The sequence below is a fragment of the Pipistrellus kuhlii genome, unplaced genomic scaffold, assembly GCF_014108245.1.
Source record: "Pipistrellus kuhlii isolate mPipKuh1 unplaced genomic scaffold, mPipKuh1.p scaffold_m20_p_3, whole genome shotgun sequence".
Lineage (NCBI taxonomy): Eukaryota > Metazoa > Chordata > Mammalia > Chiroptera > Vespertilionidae > Pipistrellus > Pipistrellus kuhlii.
In genome coordinates, this window is record NW_023425529.1 from 99549159 (window position 1) to 99568207 (window position 19049).

Sequence of the window (19049 nt, forward strand, 5' to 3'; positions counted from 1 at the left end):
TCAAAAATTGTACTTTCTAAAAAACCACCTGTCCCTGGAGAGGAGAGACTGGTGATTAAAGAGATTAAAGCTGTCAGCTCTCTCCCCAAGAGATTACTTAAAGTTTTGTTGAAAAATTATAGAAAAACTTGCATGGAAATGCAAAATTTGGCCAGGATAAGCTTAAGTGCTGGTTATCACTTCAGAAAGAGGAAAAAGGAAAAAATTTAAGATCTGTCTTTATCTATTAAGCCTGAAAAGATATGCTGCCTGATCTGTTACTGAAACTTCCCCCAAAGCAAGCAGGATGTGGGGGAAGGGAAACACATGGCAAGCCAATATGGAAGCCCAATCTCCCAGTATGCTAATTTAAAGTCTCCTTTATTGCCATGAAAATTTAGCCTTCAAAAAGAAAGATGGCAGATTTGACCAGGGAAAAAACACAGGCTGGCTTCCCAAGGCAATCTCTAAGGAAAAAAAATGTGCCGAAGCTGGTTTGGCTCAGTGGTAGAGCATTGGTCTGCAGACTGAAAGGTCCCAGGTTCGATTCCGGTCAAGGGCATGTACATTGGTTGTGGGCACATCCCTGGTAGGGGGTGTGCAAGAGGCAGCTGGTCGATGTTTCTCTCTCATCGATGATGTTTCTAACTCTCTATCTCTCTCCCTTCCTCTCTGTAAAAAATCAATAAAATATATTTAAGAAAAAGAAAGAAAAAAATGTGGCTCTTTTAAAATTTCCTGCCCTGAGGCAAGTAACCAGCAGGCTGGCCCAAGTACCCATCAGTAGGTGAGCGGGTTAAAAAATGCTGTGGTGAATTTACACATGGAATACTATGTGGCTGTTGAAAAGAAGAATCTGTTGCCTTTTGCAACGGTATGGATGGACCTGGAGACTATTGTGCTAAGAGAAATAGGCCTGTCAGAGAATGTAATAAACATCATCTCACTTATATGTAGAATGTAATAAACAAAATAAACTGATAAGCAAAATATTTCTAGAGGCATGGATACATGGAACAGAGTGACAGATTTTAGAGGGGAGGGGAATGTCTGGAAATGGGAAGAGATTAACCAAAGAACTTACATGCATTGCCCAATGACACAGACAATAATGTGGTGAAGGCTTGGGATGCAGTGAGGGCTAGGTCAAGGATGAATGCTGGGCAGAGGGGGTTGGGTATAAAGGCCATAGGTAATAAAAACTTACTAAAAAAAAAAAAGATGTGGTACATTTACACAATGTAATACTATACAGCTATACAAAAGCATGGAGGGACTTGGAGACTATTTGCTAACTGAAATAAGCCAATCTGAGAAGGACAAATATTACATGGTCTCACTTATATGTGGAATATAATGGACAAAATAAACTAACAAACAAAATGAGTGTAGAGACACAGCAGCATGGGACAGACTGAGAAATCCAGAGGAAAGTGAGGAGGAGGGGCAGGAAGAGGTTAACCAAAGAACTCATATGCATACATGCATAATTCATGAACATAAGAAATAACAGTTCAGTGAAGTCTAGGGTAGGGCAAGAGCCTGGTGGAAGGGAGTAATGGGAGGAAAATGGGGGACATCTGTAATACTCTCAACAATAAAGATACATTTTTTAAAATAGATGTTTCTCTTTCTCTCTAAAAATCAATAAGTGATTTAAAAAATATAACATTTAAATAAGTTGTTTAAATTTGAATTGCTTTTTGAACATCCAGCAGACTTCAAAAATTGAGGCAGCTTCAGTCTACAATGAGTAGTAATTCCATCTGCTATTTCCACATGGCAATATCATCTCTTTCAATGTAAAGGAAATTTAATTGTGACCAATTTTCTCCATATCAATTTTGGTAAAATTTTTACCATCTTCTGTCTGCTCGTTTTGATTTATTGTGGTATAATTGACATATAAATTATTTTTTCCTCATTTTTTATTTTTATCTTTTAGAAACTGTTTATTTTCCACCAACCTTATTTCCATCCTGTTAGAATCTGTGGAAGAACAGCGTAGGACCACTCAGTGGTTGTTGCTACCCACTCAGTAGCCTGAGCAGCGGGGGCTGCAGGCCAGTCTTCAGGGGCAGGCTGCGCAGCAGTGAACTCAGGAGCAGGAGCGGTCCATTCACCCTCAGATTCCTCCGTGGTTACAGCCTTTTCAGCAGCGGCCTGCTCTTCCTTTCCAATCTCCTCAGGATCTCTGTAGACGTAAAGATCAGGCGGTCCCGGGAGATGGTGCCACGCATGCGTAGTACTTCCCGGGCCAGCACCCACCACATCAGACCCACTGAGTGAGCCCCCTTGCTGTTGCAAGGGATGGCAATGTCCACGTAGCGCAGAGGAGAGTCTGTGTTACACAGAGCGGTGGTGGGCAGGCTGCTGGGCAGCCCTGGGGTCAGTCACCACCAGGAGTCTCGGCTCCCGGCAGGCTGCCAGGATCCAGATGGTGGAGGTTCCAGGAGTGAAGCGGCCGGCAATAGGAGTGGCTCCAGTGGCAGCAGCAAACTTCAGCACAGCTGGCTGGCCAGCATTCCTGGACGATATGACACTGACGTCAGCTGGGTTTTCGATGGCAACAATGGCCCGAGCTGCCAGCAGAAGCTTCTCCCAGGTTCTCTTCGGATTGATGATGTAGATGCCATCGCTTTTCCTCATGTAGATGTGCTGCTCCATTAGGAAGTCAAGGTTGGTGCCCCCTAAGAGGGTTCCTGCTGCAAGGAATTTGAGGACATCCTCCGCCTTCATTTGCAGGACATCAAGCGCTCCGGACATTGTGAAGTTTCCCTTTAAGTTACGTAGGAACCCAGAACAACGTATGGAGCCCTCCCTGGGTAGCGCGGAAAGCCCTCATTTTTTTATTAACCTGTTAATCGAGCGGGACCTATAAATATGTCAAACATAAACAATATCGGGAACGAGTAGGACGTATAAATACGTCCTTGAAATACATGTTGCGCCCTGAGAGGGATGGTATATATTTTTGTAATCTTTATAATTGTAAAATTTATAATTTTTTAATTCGATGTTTCCATTTAAAAAATATATATATTTTATTGATTTTTTTACAGAGAGGAAGTGAGAGGGATAGATAGCTAGAAACATCGATAGAGAGAAACATCGACCAGCTGCCTCCTGCACACCCCCCACCGGGGATGTGCCCGCAACCAAGGCACATGCCCTTGACCGGAATCAAACCCCGGACCCTTCAGTCCGCAGACCGACGCTCCACCACTGAGCCAAACCGGCTTCGGCCTATGTTTCCATTTTTTTGTTGGTATTCTTTTCTATTTGTTTGTAATTTTGTATTTTTCTTTGTGCTTTATATATAAATAAATGAAAATATATATATTTCATTTATTTTAATTAAGTATAAATAAAAAAAATATGAAATTACGTCCTCCGGGTGTGACGTACTGACACATCCTAGTGAAAGAGTACGTGCCAGTTACAGGTTGTGCAATTAAAAAGGGAACTCCCTGGTTAACAGGTTAAGGTATCATATGTGTACATATATTACTATTGCAAATTATTATTTTAAATAAACTTCTTATTATTGATAGTCTTATAGATATCTCCCCTTTTTGCCCCTTTTATCCCCATCCTTCCAGCCCTACTTCTCCCTGCCTCCCCAGCATATTTCACTATCCTATTGCCCATGTCCATGGGCTATGCATGTAAGTATATAAACTCTTTAGTTTATCTCTTCTCATCCCCCAACACCACATCGAGGTATGTAGGTCTGTTCCATGCCTCCAGAATTTGGGTCTTATTTTGTTAGTCTATTCATTCTGCTCAATAGATTCCACAAATAAGTGATATCATGTTGTATTTGTCTTTCTAAGATTGGCTTATTTCCCTTAGCATGATGTTTTCCAGGTCCATCCATACTGTCCCAAAGGATAAGAGTTCCCTATTTTTTACAGCTGCATAGTATTCATAGTGTAAATGTCTCACAGCTTTTTTACCCATTCATCTACTAATGGGCACTTAGGTTGTTTCCAAATCTTAGCCAATGTAAATAACACTGCTATAAACATATATTCTTTGATTGGTGTTTTGGGGTTTTTAGGATTTATTCCTAGAAATGGGATCTCTAGGTCGGACAGAAGTTTCATTCTTAATTTTTTGAGGAAACTCCATACTGTTTTTCACAATGGCTGCACCAGTCTGCATTACCACCAACAGTGAACTAGTCTTCCCTTTTCTACACATCCTCACCAGTATTTGTTGTTTGTTGACTTTTTTATGACAACCATTCTGACAGTTGTAAGATGATATCTCATCATGTTTTTAATTTTCATTTCTCTAATGATTAGTGACTCTGAGCATTTTTTTCATGTCTCTTAGTCATTTATATATCCTCTTTGGAGAAATGTCTATTCAGTTCTTCCCATTTAAAAAAAATACTTTTATTGATTTCAGAAAGAAGGGAAGAGGAAGAGAGATAGAAACATCAATAATGAGGAGAAAAAAATCACTGATAGGCTGCCTCCTGCATGTCCTCAACTGGGGATCAAGCCTGCAATCCAGGCATTTGCCCTGGCTGGGAATTGAACCAGTGACCTCTTGGTTCATAGGTCAGTGCTCAACCACTGAACCATACAGGCCAGACTGCGCCCCCCCTCCCTTTTTATTAGATTGTTTGTCTTCCTTTTGTTGAGTTGTATGAGTACTTTATATATTTTGGATATTAACATCCAATGCGTTCTCCTATACATTGGGTTCCCTTTTCATTTTGATGGTGGTTTCTTTTGTTGTGCAAAAGCTTTATTTTAATCTAGTCCCATTTGTTTATTTTTTTCCTTAGTTTCCTTTGCCCTAGGTGATGTATCTGACAAAATATTAGCAATCAGATCCAGGAATATTTTTAAAAGATCATATATCTATCAAGTGGTATTTATTTCAGAGATGCAAGGCTGGTTTGATAGTCACAAATCAACAAATGTGATACATGACATAAACAGATTGAAAGATAAAAAATACATGTATATATCAATAGATGCAGAAAAAGCATTCAACAAATACCATTTTTTGATAAAAACTCGCAGTAAAGTGGGAAGAGAGGGATCATACTTCAACATAATAAAGGCCATACATGGCAAATCCACAGTGAACAACATACCCAATGGGAAAACATTAATAGCTTTTCCTTTAAGAACAGGAAAAAGAAAGAATGTCTGCTTCTCCACTCTTATTCAAGGTAGTATTGGAAGTCTTAGCCACAGCAATCAAACAAGAAGAACAGATAAAAGATATCCAAATTGGAAAGGAAGAAGTAACATTCTCATTATTCACAGATGATATGATATTGTACAAAGAAAATCTTAAATAGTCCATCAGGAAACTACTAGATTTAATAAATCAATTTGGTAAAGTAGCAGAATACAAAATCAACATGACATTTTTATACACCAGGAATGAACTCTCAGAAAGAGAAATGAAAAACCAATCCCATTTACCATCGCAACAACAAAAAACACAAGATACCAGAGAATAAACTGAACCAAGGAGGAAAAATATATCTGTATTTGGAAAACTATAGGACCTTGAAAAAAGTCATTTGAGGAAGATACAAACAAATGGGAATGTATACCATGTTCATGGATTGGAAGAATTAGCATCATTAGAATGTCTATACAGCCAAAACCGGTTTGGCTCAGTGGATAGAGCATCAGCCTACGGACTCAAGGGTCCCAGGTTCAATTCCAGTCAAGGGCATGAACCTTGGTTGCAGGCACATCCCAGTGGGGGTGTGTGCGGGAGATCGATGATTCTCTCTCATCGATGTTTCTAACTCTCTGTCCTTCTCCCTTCCTCTCTGTAAAAAATCAATAAAAATATATTTTTAAAAAAATGTCTATACTACCCAAAGCAATCTATAGATTCAATGCAATCCCCGACTCATGTGGCGGTGGCCTCAGAGCATGCCCCCATGCCAGCAGCCTGCATTGTGTCTGCAGCTCTCCCTCCCTTTATTGCCTGTGCATGGGATGCCAGTGTCCTGCCCCAACTGCTATGGGCACCACCATCTTTGTTGCAGAGTGATGGCTAATTTGCATATTACCCTTTTATTAGATTATATTGTTACTGTGGTTTAACATGTTTATATATTTAATAGAAATTTGTGTTTCTTCTAAAAACTTCCATCTTATATCCTGCTAATTTTTAAATAGGAATGTTACCTGATTTTGGTTGTTTAAAAAGCCTTAAAGTGGAGAAGCAAGATGATAGTGTAGGTAAATGCAGATACCCTCCTCCATCCACAATCACATCAAAATTACAACTAAAATACCAAACAACCATCATTCAGTCCCTGGCTGAATGGAAATCGTACAACTACAGAAGTAAAGAAGAAACTACATTGTTACTGGTAGGAGGGGAAGAAGCCTGGAAAGGACTAGTCTGGTGCCCACATGGTGACATGTTTTTAATAGGGAGTTATATCCCTACTGTGGGGGGTTTCCAGTGAGAAACAAAGAGTCCCAGCTCCCCATCAGACCTGTAGCCCATGGTTCCACAGCTGTGAAGAGTAATCCATTAATTTTGAGCTGTAAAAACCAGCGGGATGATAGCTGAGCGACATAGAGGTTGTTGGCTTAATTGGGGAAGCTGAGCTACTGGCCCCTATATGTCACTGACCACACTGTGTCATCCAGTAGTTTACTTTCTTCCATCTCTCCCATTCGTGACATGCTTCTGTGTCTCCTCATTTGGCTGCCTACCAGTGTTGATGGAGTGGCTTTGTGTGGTTGGTGACATATAGGGGCCAGTAGCTCAGCTACCCCAATCACCTGAGGTGGTCCCTCTTGGCATATCCTTTTGTGGGCTGAGTGCAAAGTCTTGGTGTAATTAAGTCTTGATTGCTGTTGGTACACTGGGAGGAATTGAGCTCCAGGCTAATTGTCTGTGAGGATCTGCTGTGTCTATAAAGGAAGAACTGCTGCACTGGAGACACTCCTTGTTTCAGTGGGTCTTTGGTGCTCACTGAGTCTGTCTCCTGAATGTGTCACCTATGGGTGTGAAGAGTTGAAACTGACCACTAGGAACACTGGCTTCTGGATATTCAATCAGGTGCAGGTCAGCTACTGTCTGAGGCCACCCTGAAGGAGTTTCAGTGGGAACCACAGTCCTCTCCTCCTTCCTTGGAGCTATCTGCACCAGGTTGCAAGTTTGCTAGGTTAGACTCAGATTTTCAGCGCTTGTGCCCTGAATACTTCTCAGCAGCTGGTGTCAGTGTGCCCAATAGTTATCAATAAGAGGACCAGCACCCATCACTAGAACCAGCCTGCCTTGCTTCACAGCTCTCACCTGAGCACTTCCAAGGCCAATACAAATAGCAGCCATCTACAGATTACTCAGGAGCTCCTCTTGGGTGGCCCAAGGCAGTGGCTGACTGCACCTTTCAGTCCACACAGTGGACAGCTTCAAACATACCAGATCACAACTTTGCTCATCCACAAGTGACACATTCAAGGAGCACATTTAGTGAAAAAAGACACTGAATAGCTATAGCAATCCTGAGAAAGAACAAAGTATGAGGGATCTCAATATCAGTATCAAGCTATATTACAAAGCCACTGTTCTAAAAACTGCTTGGCATTGGCACAAGAACAGACATATAGATAAATGAAATAGAATAAAGAACCCAGAAATCAATCCAAATTGCTATGGTCAATTAATATTTGACAGAGGAGGTATGAACATACAATGGAGTCAAGACAGTCTCTTCAATAAATGGCGTTTGGAAAATTAGACGGATACATGCAAAAAAATGAAACTAAATCACCAACTTACACCACACACAAAAATAAACTAAAAATGGACCAAGGACTTAAATATAAGGCAGGAAAACATAAAAATACTAGAGGAATCTATAGGAAGAAAAATCTCTGACATATGCCAAAGCAATTTCTTCACTGATACTGCTCTTAGGGCAATGGAAAATAAAGAGAAAATAAACAAAGGGACTACATCAAAATAAAAAGCTTTTGTATAGCAAAGGAAACTGTAGAGGGCCTCCTGGGAAGGCACATGGACATTCTTTAAATTGTTAGCTGAGCCCCAGGCATTGGCAGAGTTCTGTCCGGGTTACCCCGCACCACCCACCAAGAAGGCGGGAGGGGGTGTTATTCAGTTTCTGACTTACCTTTGTCCAGGTGTCAGCAGGGGTGGGTCTAGATATGTAAATCCAGAAATTCTAGGGCCTAGTTAAGAATAAAAATAAGCTCCTTTGATCCTAAGTTTTGGTGTTACTTCTTGGTATTTTGGGATATAAAAATAAACCTGCTGTGTGGCTCTAGTGCTCGCTGTTTCTCCATCAGAGAGAATGGTGCCCACCTAGCTCCTGGCTCTTTGAATCTATTTCTACTTCTTGGTCTCTTTTTTCTTTAATTTATTATTTTTTAAAATATATTTCATTGATTTTTTACAGAGAGGAAGGGAGAGGGATAGAGAGAAACATTGATGAGAAAGAAACATTGATCAGCTGCCTCCTGCACACCCCCCACCAGGGATGTGCCCACAACCAAGGTACATGCCCTTGACCGGAATCGAACCCAGGCCCCTTCAGTCTGCAGGCTGACGCTCTATCCACTGAGCCAAACCTGTTTGAGCATCTTTCTTTCTTTAATTTCTTAATCCCCAGCTCCTCCACTCAGGAACCTGACTGTTTCCTTTTCTGTGATGGAGATAGACATGGAAAAGAGAGAAATACCCCCCACATTTGGCACCCGAACAGGGACTGAGTAGGAGGGAAGGAAGCGAATTTGTGGGAAGGAAGTCCCACAAATGTGCACAGGACAGATTTAAGGAAAGGGGAGTGTGTTGTGAATTGAACTAGCTAGGTGTAAAACATCGGTAATCTTTATAAGTTATGATTTTGCTCAAAGTTCAAAGATGCTTTGTTAAGTGTAGACAGATTCTTAATTTCTTTCTTAGGTTTTGTTGTTGAAATGTGGGAAAAGGTCAGAAAGCAGATGTGTGTTGATTAAGAATTTAAGGCGAATTTAAGAATGTCTAACCGGGATGTGGCCATGGCCTTACAGCCACTGCCTCCTCCTGCTGTTCCTGCCTGTTGGAGGCCAAAATAACTTGTAACCAAGTAGAAAATAATTAGAGGAATTTCTCAGCAACTGCCAATAATCCTTTATCTCAATAATATTTTTCTTTCCTTAAAAATAAAAATAAATAAAAATTGAAAAAGTAATAAAATAAAAACAGTGGATGCCAGACCATCACTGAATCTTTTCCCCAGAGCAAGCAGGATGTGGGGGAAGGGAGATACGTGGTGATCCAATATGGATGATGCTCCCCAAGAAAGCCACTTTAAGAGGCCTCATATTTGCCATCTTTTTTTCCCAGCTAATGACTTAAAGCTTTTACAAATTCATAAATGCATCGGGGATTTCTGTGCACATGTAAAGGGAAAGGGCCGGTTTAAAAACAAGTGCACATGCCGAAACTGGTTTGGCTCAATGGATAGAGCGTTGGCTTGGGGACTGAAGGGTCCTGGGTTCGATTCCGGTCAAGAGCATGTACCTTGGTTGTGGGCATATCCCCAGTGGGGGGTGTGCAAGAGGCAGCTGATCGATGACTCTCTCTCATTGATGTTTCTAACTCTCTCTCTCTCCCTTCCTCTCTGTACAAAATCAATAAAATATATATATAAAAATAAAAAAATAAAAACAAGTGCACATAGTTTCTTGAGCTGGACTTGACTCTTTGCTGTGTACAGAATAAAAACCCGAGACTGTTTTTAACTTTAAAGATGGTGGAGATGAACTTGGGAAAGAAATACTCTGAATTAGTGTGCCCTATAGTAGTTGTTTCAATAATTTTTGCCTTACTTATCACATAAGTACTATCACTATAGTTTGATGGACTCCATAGCAAAATCTGTTAAGGCATAAATAAGAGCTTGTATTTCTAATGAATACAATTACTCAAAGGCTACTTGAAAAAAATTAATGTCATTTACTATCTATACCTGGGACAAATAAAGTTGGTAAATAAAGCTTATTTTAGGTTAATTTAAATTGGCTAATTAAAATAAGTAAATATTCATGAAAACTTAATTGTACTGGACAAAAAAAGCTGATCCTGAAGTATTAGCAAAAAACTTTTATTCATAGTTCATCTCCTAGTAAAATTGCTTAACATGTTATTAAATCCAAAGCAGTCACATTTTCTATGCAAAAATTAAAAATAAAAGATTATCAAGACTGCATTAAAATTTTTTTACAAAAGCCTCATAATAATAAAATCAAAGGGCAGTAAAATAATATTATGTAAGAAATATCATGTAAGTCAATTATATCAAGCCTTAATTGCTTTAAAAATTTTTACTTTAAAAATCTTACTCAAAAAAGTAATTTTCATTTATGATGCTAACAGCAAGACACCCATGAAAAACATACATGGTGTCAAAATAAGCCAAAGGAAAATAATTTGGACAAAAATCAAAAGGATCCCAAATCTAATTTATAGAAAAGATTTCTTTATTAACTTTTGGTCAAGAATATGTTTGTATATTTCCAGAAAAGCCCATGTGGATTCCTGGAACAACAGATCCCAGAGAGGACCTGATAGGACTGTTCAAGCCACAGAATGAGCAGTGGCTCACAAGAACAGAGGAGAAATAATCCAGAAATAAAGACAGTGAAGTTGCCTTGCCATGCTAACAATCAGCACCTGTGCATTGCTGCAGGTTGATTAGGACCAAGGGCAAGGAAGGTTGATGTGCGCACTTCCAGACCTGTCTGCACCCTTATATGTTTTGTGTTTTTACCAGGACACCTGGCTTAGGGGCTTGCTTTATTTCTAAATAAAGTATTAACTGCCATATTAAAATAGATGTTATACCATTTAATAGTATTAACTGCCATTAAAGAGATGTTATACCTCAGGCATTAGCCATTTTTACAGATGGATCCACTTCTAGAAAGGCTGGGTCTACTGCAGCAGGGGAGTAAAGGTCCTTCAAACCTTTTATATTTCAGTAGAAATACAAGCTCTTATTTATGCCTTAACAGATTTTGCTATGGAGTCCATCAAACTATAGTGATAGTACTTATGTGATAAGTAAGGCAAAAATTATTGAAACAACTACTATAGGGCACACTAATTCAGAGGAACTTTTCATATAATTTTCAGCTTTTAAAATGTTAGAGAAGGGCAATGTCCATGTTTTATTGGAAGCAATGTCCTCAGGGTGTTATCCACCTCTTTGTGCCAACTTTAGGAGTAAATCCCCAAGGACTTAAACCTAATCAAATCTGGTAAAATGTATGTCACTCAATAGTGGAAAGAGCCAAATTGTACTCTTAAAATCAATTACTAAAACAAAAAAGGGGGAGATAGATGTTATGTGTCACCTCAAAAGAAGCTGTCATGCTTTTTATACTTAAAATTTTTTTTGAATTTTAATGCAGAGGATCATACAGCAACCAAAAGGCATCAGGCCTCCTGTACAATAGCCTCCACTGAGTCAGTTAGGTGGATGGAAGCATAAACCAGACAAGAGTTTTATCAGATTCAGTAATAATGTGGGGAAGAGATTGTATTTTATATCTTTCCATAAGGAGCATTGCAGCCAATTCAGATGCCAGAGCATTACGTCTTGTCACCACAATGGACTCAGAGAAGCTCCTGTGTTCCTTCATTCAAAGGACTAAGTACTGTCCTGATGACAGCAAAGAGGAAGAAGAAGAAGAGGAAAACTGAAAGCTACGCAAGGGACTGAGGTGCGAACCTGGAGTCATCCGAGGAAGTTCATGACTGAAATGCAGTATATTGTGGAAAAGTAAGAAGTTGAAGCTACTTCTTCAACCATGTTCCTACTCGTGCTAGCATCAATTAGCTGCCAGTCTTCTGCAGACTCTTACGCAGCCAAGTCCAAGGACTCTGAATAAATATACACCAGCAGCAAAAGAGACTCTCTTTCATTTAGTAGCTAAAAATGTTAACATGTCCATAGTTCTGATTTCTCTTATTGTTGTTTTGCATTGGCATTGTATTGTTATTATTTAATAACCAGAGTTTTGCTCTTGATGTTCAAGTTTTTGATAACTGTACACAGTTTAGTTTTTGCATTCACATTGTTTGCAATTGTTTTAATATTAGAGCCCTATTATTAATATTTTAATTTTATTTTTATTATAGTAGCTTAAAAAGCAAAAAAGGGTAAGATGTAGAGGGGCCTCCTGGGAAGGCACATGGACATTCTTTAAATTGTTAGCTGAGTCCCAGGCATTGGCAGAGTTCTGTCTGGGTTACACCCCCCAAGAAGGCAGGAGGGGGTGTTATTCAGTTTCTGACTTACCTTTGTCCAGGTGTCAGCAGGAGCGGGTCTAGATATGTAAATCCAGTAATGCTAGGGCCTAGTTAAGAATAAAAATAAGCTCCTTTGATCCTAAGTTTTGGTGTTATTTCCTGGTATTTAGGGATATAAAAATAAACCTGCTGTGTGGCTCTAGTGCTCGCTGTTTCTCCATCAGAAAGAATGGTGCCCACCTAGCTCCGGCTCTATGAATCTATTTCTGCTTCTTGGTCTCTTTCTTTTTTTAATTTCTTAATCCCCAGCTCCTCCACTCAGTAACCTGATTGTTTCCTTTTCTGTGATAGAATGGATGTGGAAAAGAGAGAAACAGCCCCCCACAGGAAACCATCAATAAAACAAGAAAACCCTGCCGGGACCAGTTTGGCTCAGTGGATGGAGTGTCGGCCTGCGGAATGAAAGGTCCCGGGTTCGATTCCGGTCAAGGGCATGTACCTTGGTTGTGGGCACATCCCTGGTGGGGGGTGTGCGGGAGGCGGCTGGTCGATGTTTCTCTTTCATCGACGTTTCTAACTCTCTGTCCCTCTCAATTCCTCTCTGTGTAAAATCAATAAAATATATTAAAAAAAAAAAAAACACACAAGAAAACCCATTGCATGGGAGAACATATTTGCAAATGATATCAACGATAAGGGTTTAATCTCCAACAATTACAGGGAACTCATGCAGCTTAACAAAAAGAAGATAAACAACCCAATCAATAAATGGACACTTGGTCTAAATAGATACTTTTCAAAAAAAAGACAGAAGGAAGGTCAAGAGACATATGAAAACATGCTCAAAGTCACTAATCATCAGAGAGATGCAAATCAAAACAACAATAAGGTACCATCTCATACCTGTCAGAATGGCTATTATCAACAAGTCAACAAATGACAAGTGCTAGTGAGGATGCGGAGAAAAAGGAACCCTCATACACTCCTGGTGGGAATGCAGACTGGTGCGGCCACTGTGGAGAACAGTCTGGAGTTTCCTCAAAAAACTAAAAGTGGAACTCCCATTTGACCCAGTGATCCCACTTCTAGGAATATATCCCAAGAAACTAGAAACATTAATCAGAAAGTATATATGCACCCTTATGTTCATAGCAGCACAATTCACCATAGCTAATATTTGGAAACAGCCTAAGTGCCCATGAGCAGATGAGTGGATTAAAATACTGTGGTACATCTACACAATGGAATACCACACTGTGGTAAAAAAGAAGGAGCTCTTACCATTTTCAACAATATGGATGGAAATAGAGAACATTATGCTTAGTGAAATAACCCAGGCAGAGAAAGGTAAATATCACATGATCTCACTCATTTGTTGAATATAATGAACAACATAAACTGATGGGGAAAAAATAGAGTCAGAGACAGAGAAACATCAATCAGAACATCAAACCTCAGGGAAGAAATTGTGAGGTAACCAGAAACCCAAGAATGCTTGAGAATGTCTTTCTAGCCATGCTAGCAATTATCAGCTGTACGGTAATATTTCCTGGGGCAAATGGGGAAGTATTTTGGATTTATGCTCCTGAGCCTTCATGGGTAAGACCCCCTATATGGGCTGATACCCCACCTAATGTAGTCACCAATAATACCAAACACCTTTATTATCCAGGAGGATCATGGGTGGGTCAAGAAAGTATAATTACATAGGGTTCTCCATCCAGCTTCCCTTTTGTATGACACAAAATCAAACACTGCCCCTTTGTGTGTAAAATTAGAGAGAGGTTTCTGGCTTGTGTGGACACCAAAGAAAGGGTGTCAGTATTATCACTACTCGCTCCTGTCAGAGGTGCAGAAAATGTAACTAAGACCTTGTCTATGCAAAAGAAATGGACGACCAGTTTGAAATGGAATTGCCATGGCCTAGAGCAAAGAATATCCTCAGTGATATTATTCTACAAGGTCATTATATTTTTTCCCAGATTTGTTTTACCTCTATTACCTATAATAGGACCTTGCACCCTTAGGGATCAATAAAAAAATCATCTTTTTGGTGCTTGGAGACAAAGGTAACACATCTCTAGATATTTTAGAATCACAACAGCATAATATATAATTATCCTAAGCGAACTTAAAAACTAATTCTTTGAATGTCTGGCATCAATTTAAAAAGGACATGAAATGATTTAATCCTTTCCATTCTGTAGAGGGTTCCCTGGGAAGGCACCTGAGCATTCTATATTAGTCCCTCTTGCCTTTTTGGCCATAAAGGACCCTCTTCTCACAATCCAATTGCCCACAGCTGTTGCTTGAGCTTTCTGTTCATATCAAGGTTGAAGCCTCATGATGACTGGTACCTTGAATCTGTGTCTAGCTGGTGTGTGTGTGTGTGTGTGTGTGTGTGAGCTGGGCTCTCCTTGGAGTAAAAACCCAGGTTTCCCAAGATATGTGATCAGAGCCGAGGTCCTGCCAGCAGACAAGGGGATCCCAAGTCAGGTGCTGAGCGTGGAGGCCATGGGGGCATAGGTTACCAAGGGACAGAACTGAACCTCACATCACCCTGCTTGGCCCCGGAAGATGGCTGGTTAGCCTGAGACAGGTAAGATTCCTTAGGGAAGGAACAACCTGAGACAGGCACAGTGGCAGAGGGGCCAGCAGGAGAGAACTTGGGGGTCAACAGAGGTGGGGCACAGACCCTAAACCTCCCCTCCCCCCAAACTTTTCAGAGGCCTGAACCCTCACTTCTTCGGAGGGAAGTCTCCTGCCACATGGCTGCTTAACTTGCCATGCCCAGCTCAAATTGGGACCCAGGTAACAGACAGAGACTTGGCCAACAGCAGCTGCCCTCTCACTGCAATAAGACTTGTCTTGTACCCATGGTGTGGGAAAGTGGTTTTTGATATCTAAAGCTAGCCTACCACCAGGAATGCTCAGGGCCTGCTCAAGAAGGGAAATAATGCTTTCTACTAATATTTATAGGGTAAAATAAGATTGTTGTTAGAGTATTAAATTTGACAGTAAAATAGTAGTCAAGTTTTCAGGCTAATTTAAATTGGCTAATTGAAATAAGCAATTATTCTAGAAAAATTAATTGTACTGGACAAAAAGCAGCCTCTAAAGTGTTAACTAAAATTTTATTGGTAGTTCATCTTGTGATAAAATTGCATAATATGTATTGAACCTAAAACAGTCATATTAAAGTGCAAAAAATTAAAATGTAAAAGCTATCAAGACTACATTATAAAATTTTCAAAAGCCTCCTAATATTTATATAAAAAAGTGGGAATAGTAGAAGAATATCATGTAAGGAAAAATATCATGTAAGTGAATTACATCTAGAAAATTTGTACTTTAAAAAATTAATTGTAATGCTAACTGAAAGACACCCATGAAAAACACACATGATGTCAAAACAAGCCAGAGGAAAATCACGTGGGCAAAAAATTGAAACAGAATCCCAAGTCAAATTTATAGAAAATATTCCTTTATTAACTTTTGGTTGAGAATATGTTTGTATATTTTCAGAAAACAACTCTGAGACCACGTGGATTCTAGCAACGGAGAGGATTGACAGGACTACTCCAGCCATGAAGACAGAAGAGAAGCAGTCCAGAGATGGAAGACGCTGATGTTGCCTTGCCATACTAGCAGTTAATATCTGTGTATCTGTGCATCACTGCAGGTTGCCCAGGACCAAACCAGAGAGGATCAGACCTTCATTACCATCATTTGTCCACCATCCATGTATACACACAAGGAACTGTTTGACATTGAAATTGAGTCTCAAAAAAACTGTTGGCCCAGAAAGAAACTCACTACAGACTGATTCATTTGCCCCTCAGCATAATCATTATTGCTTGTCTCATTTTTGGTTCTTATAAGTGTATTTCTAGTAGCACATGATCTCACTCATCTAGGGGAAATGATGAACAACATAGAATGATGAACAAGAACAGACCCAGAGATAAGGAAGCATGTATCAGACTGTCGAACCTTAGAGGGAGGGAAGGGAAGGGAGGGGATAAAGGGGAGAGATCAACCAAAGGACTTGTGTGCATCCATATGAGCCTAACCAGTGGTCAAGGACAATAGGCGAGTGAGGGCATGCTTGGGGAGGGGTTTGGGATGGGAATGGGGGGATGAGGTTAAATATATGATACCTTAATCAATAAAGAAATTAAAAAAAAAACATTTGGAGAAAGAGGAAGTGCACTGAGGTTAATATAGCTACATACTTTTATCTATTTTTATCTATGTCCTTCAAAGAAAACACTAATTCTATTGGGGAATTAAGACAAAAACTCAGAGTAACAAATAAAACAAAATAAAAACATGAAGCACTGGATGTTTTAGAATATAAGTGCTGGAAGAATCAGTGAAGGAATAAGATAGTGTAAAGGGTATTGGAAGGAGATAGAATAAATCATGTGCTTTGGAGTCAAATAGATCTTATTAAAAATCCTATTTCTGATGTCACTAAGCACTTATGTAACTTAGGGGAACTGATAGAGCCCATAAGCCTTTGTTTACTAATTTGTAGAATTGGACTACCACCTACCTCCCCGGGTTTTATAAATAAGGACTAGGATAATATATGTAAAGCATAAGTGTCTGGTATATCAGGGGCTCAATAACTTTTTTTTTTTTTTAGATTTATTTATTTATTTATTTATTTATTTATTTTTATTGATTATGGTCTCACATAATTGTCCTTATTTCCCCATTCCCATCCCAAACTCCTCCCTAGATATGCCCCCCTCCCTCAACCTGATTGCTGCTTCTCTTTCTCTGGGTCTGTTTATGTTGTTCATTATTTTCTCTAGATGTAAGAAAATCATAGAATATATGTTCAACTACACTCTCTGGAAACATAGTTAATTGATAATAAGTAACAATGAACACCTAAGAGCCAGGCATTCTAAGTACTTATCATTTTATTTTCTCATATAATGTCTACAATTGTGTGAGAAATACTATCACTTTTATATTATAAAAGACAAAAAAACAAAAAAACAAAAAACAAAACAAAAAACCCAAAACAAGATTCATAGAAGTTGTTTAAGTTTTCCAAAATTGTACAACTAGTAAATATGGGATTTGAACAGGTCCTACATGTAATTGACACTGGAGAGGTTTAATCTTTATTCAGGATCAGAGTTTGTTGTCCTAAATTTGAATGCCACAACTGATTGTACATACTTTTTCCATCTCTAGTCTTCAATTCACTTTTCAGTTTAAATATTATTTAACAGAACAAAAGGCCTGTTTCATAAAGTGAGCTTCTAAATGGATACCAGTCTGTTCTTAGATTCTAATTGGAGATTGAGGCATAACCCCATGCCATTGCTGATCTCAGCTCAACTGATTGGGACCCTAGGAATAAAAATCAGGTTACATTATGTTAAAGCCTTCTCTGGGGACTCTCCATGATAAATGTTCCTATTAGCCTGCCAGAGCAAATGCATATTTAATCAGCCACATATAGGGTGTTGAGTGTGAGTGTGAGTTTGGCCAGGCTAATAATGAGATAATAAATATAAGAGAAATAAGACACACTAACACTGCAGTTCACTCTATAGACAAAAAAAGAAAAAAAAAAAAAAAAAAAAAAAAAAAAAAAAAAAAAAAAAAAAAAAAAAAAAAAAGCCAGAAATCCTGTCAAAAGTACTTAAAAATAAGAGAACATCAAATCAACTACATACAAAGATACCATAAAAAGAAAATAGAATAGTGAATACTTTCCCTCTAAAACCAAATAACAAAGCTGAAGAAAACTGTAATACCAACTCTCCAAACTGAACTAAATATTCTCATTAAGGCCTTCTAAGATATTAAAATATCTACAATTAAAAAATTCTAAAACAAAAACCCAAAATTGGACAAAACAAACAATAGGAAGAAATGTAGTAAGAGGTGATTAAACTCAGAAAGAAATTCAAGAATCAATTACAGAGGCGATAAAGAGCAGAGTTAAATGGAAACATAATATTATAATAGATATTTAGGCAGGAAAACAACCAAGAAAATGAAAATGAGACAGAAATAAGTAAAAAAAAAAAAAAAAAAAAAAAGTTAGAGGAAGTGTAGAAAAAGTGAACAACAGACAATGAAAGTTCTGTTCCATTATTTTTTTTTCTTTTGTAGGAACTCTTTTTTTAAAATAAATAAGAGAGGTGAAACCAAGATGGCGGCATAGGGTAGACACCCAAATGCAGCCTACCACAACAAATTTGAATTTAGAACTGAAAAACAGGGGAGGCATTGCCCTGAAGCGCCAGACGTCTGGCTGAGAGGAGGCTCTGCCATCTGGGAAGGAGAGAGAAGGCACGCTGAACCTCAGGAACTGTGAAGGTACAGAGAACTGTGTGCGCGAAAAGGCACTGGCTTAATCCCGGTGCGGAGAGGAAGGGCCGGACCGAGATTGCTGCTGGCTTACTCCCGGCACGCAGAGAGGGCGGGCCGGGCTGAGTTCACTACTGGCTTACTCCTGGCGAGGAGAGGGCAAACAGCTAACACGGCTGGCTTTCTTGTCCGAGAGGAAAACAGAATCACCCTATTGCTCTGATAAACGGCCCCAGACAGGGAGAGGCCAGACTGTCAGGCAGTGGGCAGAGATCTCTTGGAGGTGTGTGAAGCCAGAGGCCATTACTGCGGGACTTAGGGAGGAGCCGCAGGGAAAACAAAGTTTGTCTGCACCAACCCGAGACTTTGCCCTACCTGTGGCTGAGCACAGAAGCTCTCCCAGAGGCTGACTTTCTCTAAGGAGGGACTTGCAGGAATCCAAAGCTTGTCTGCGCCTTTACCAA

General features: G+C 39.4%; 1 pseudogene; it reads right to left on the reverse strand.

Annotated features, from left to right (window-relative positions):
• Nucleotides 1-1947: 1947 nt before the first annotated feature.
• Nucleotides 1948-2763, reverse strand: LOC118729598 (annotated as a pseudogene).
• Nucleotides 2764-19049: the final 16286 nt, after the last annotated feature.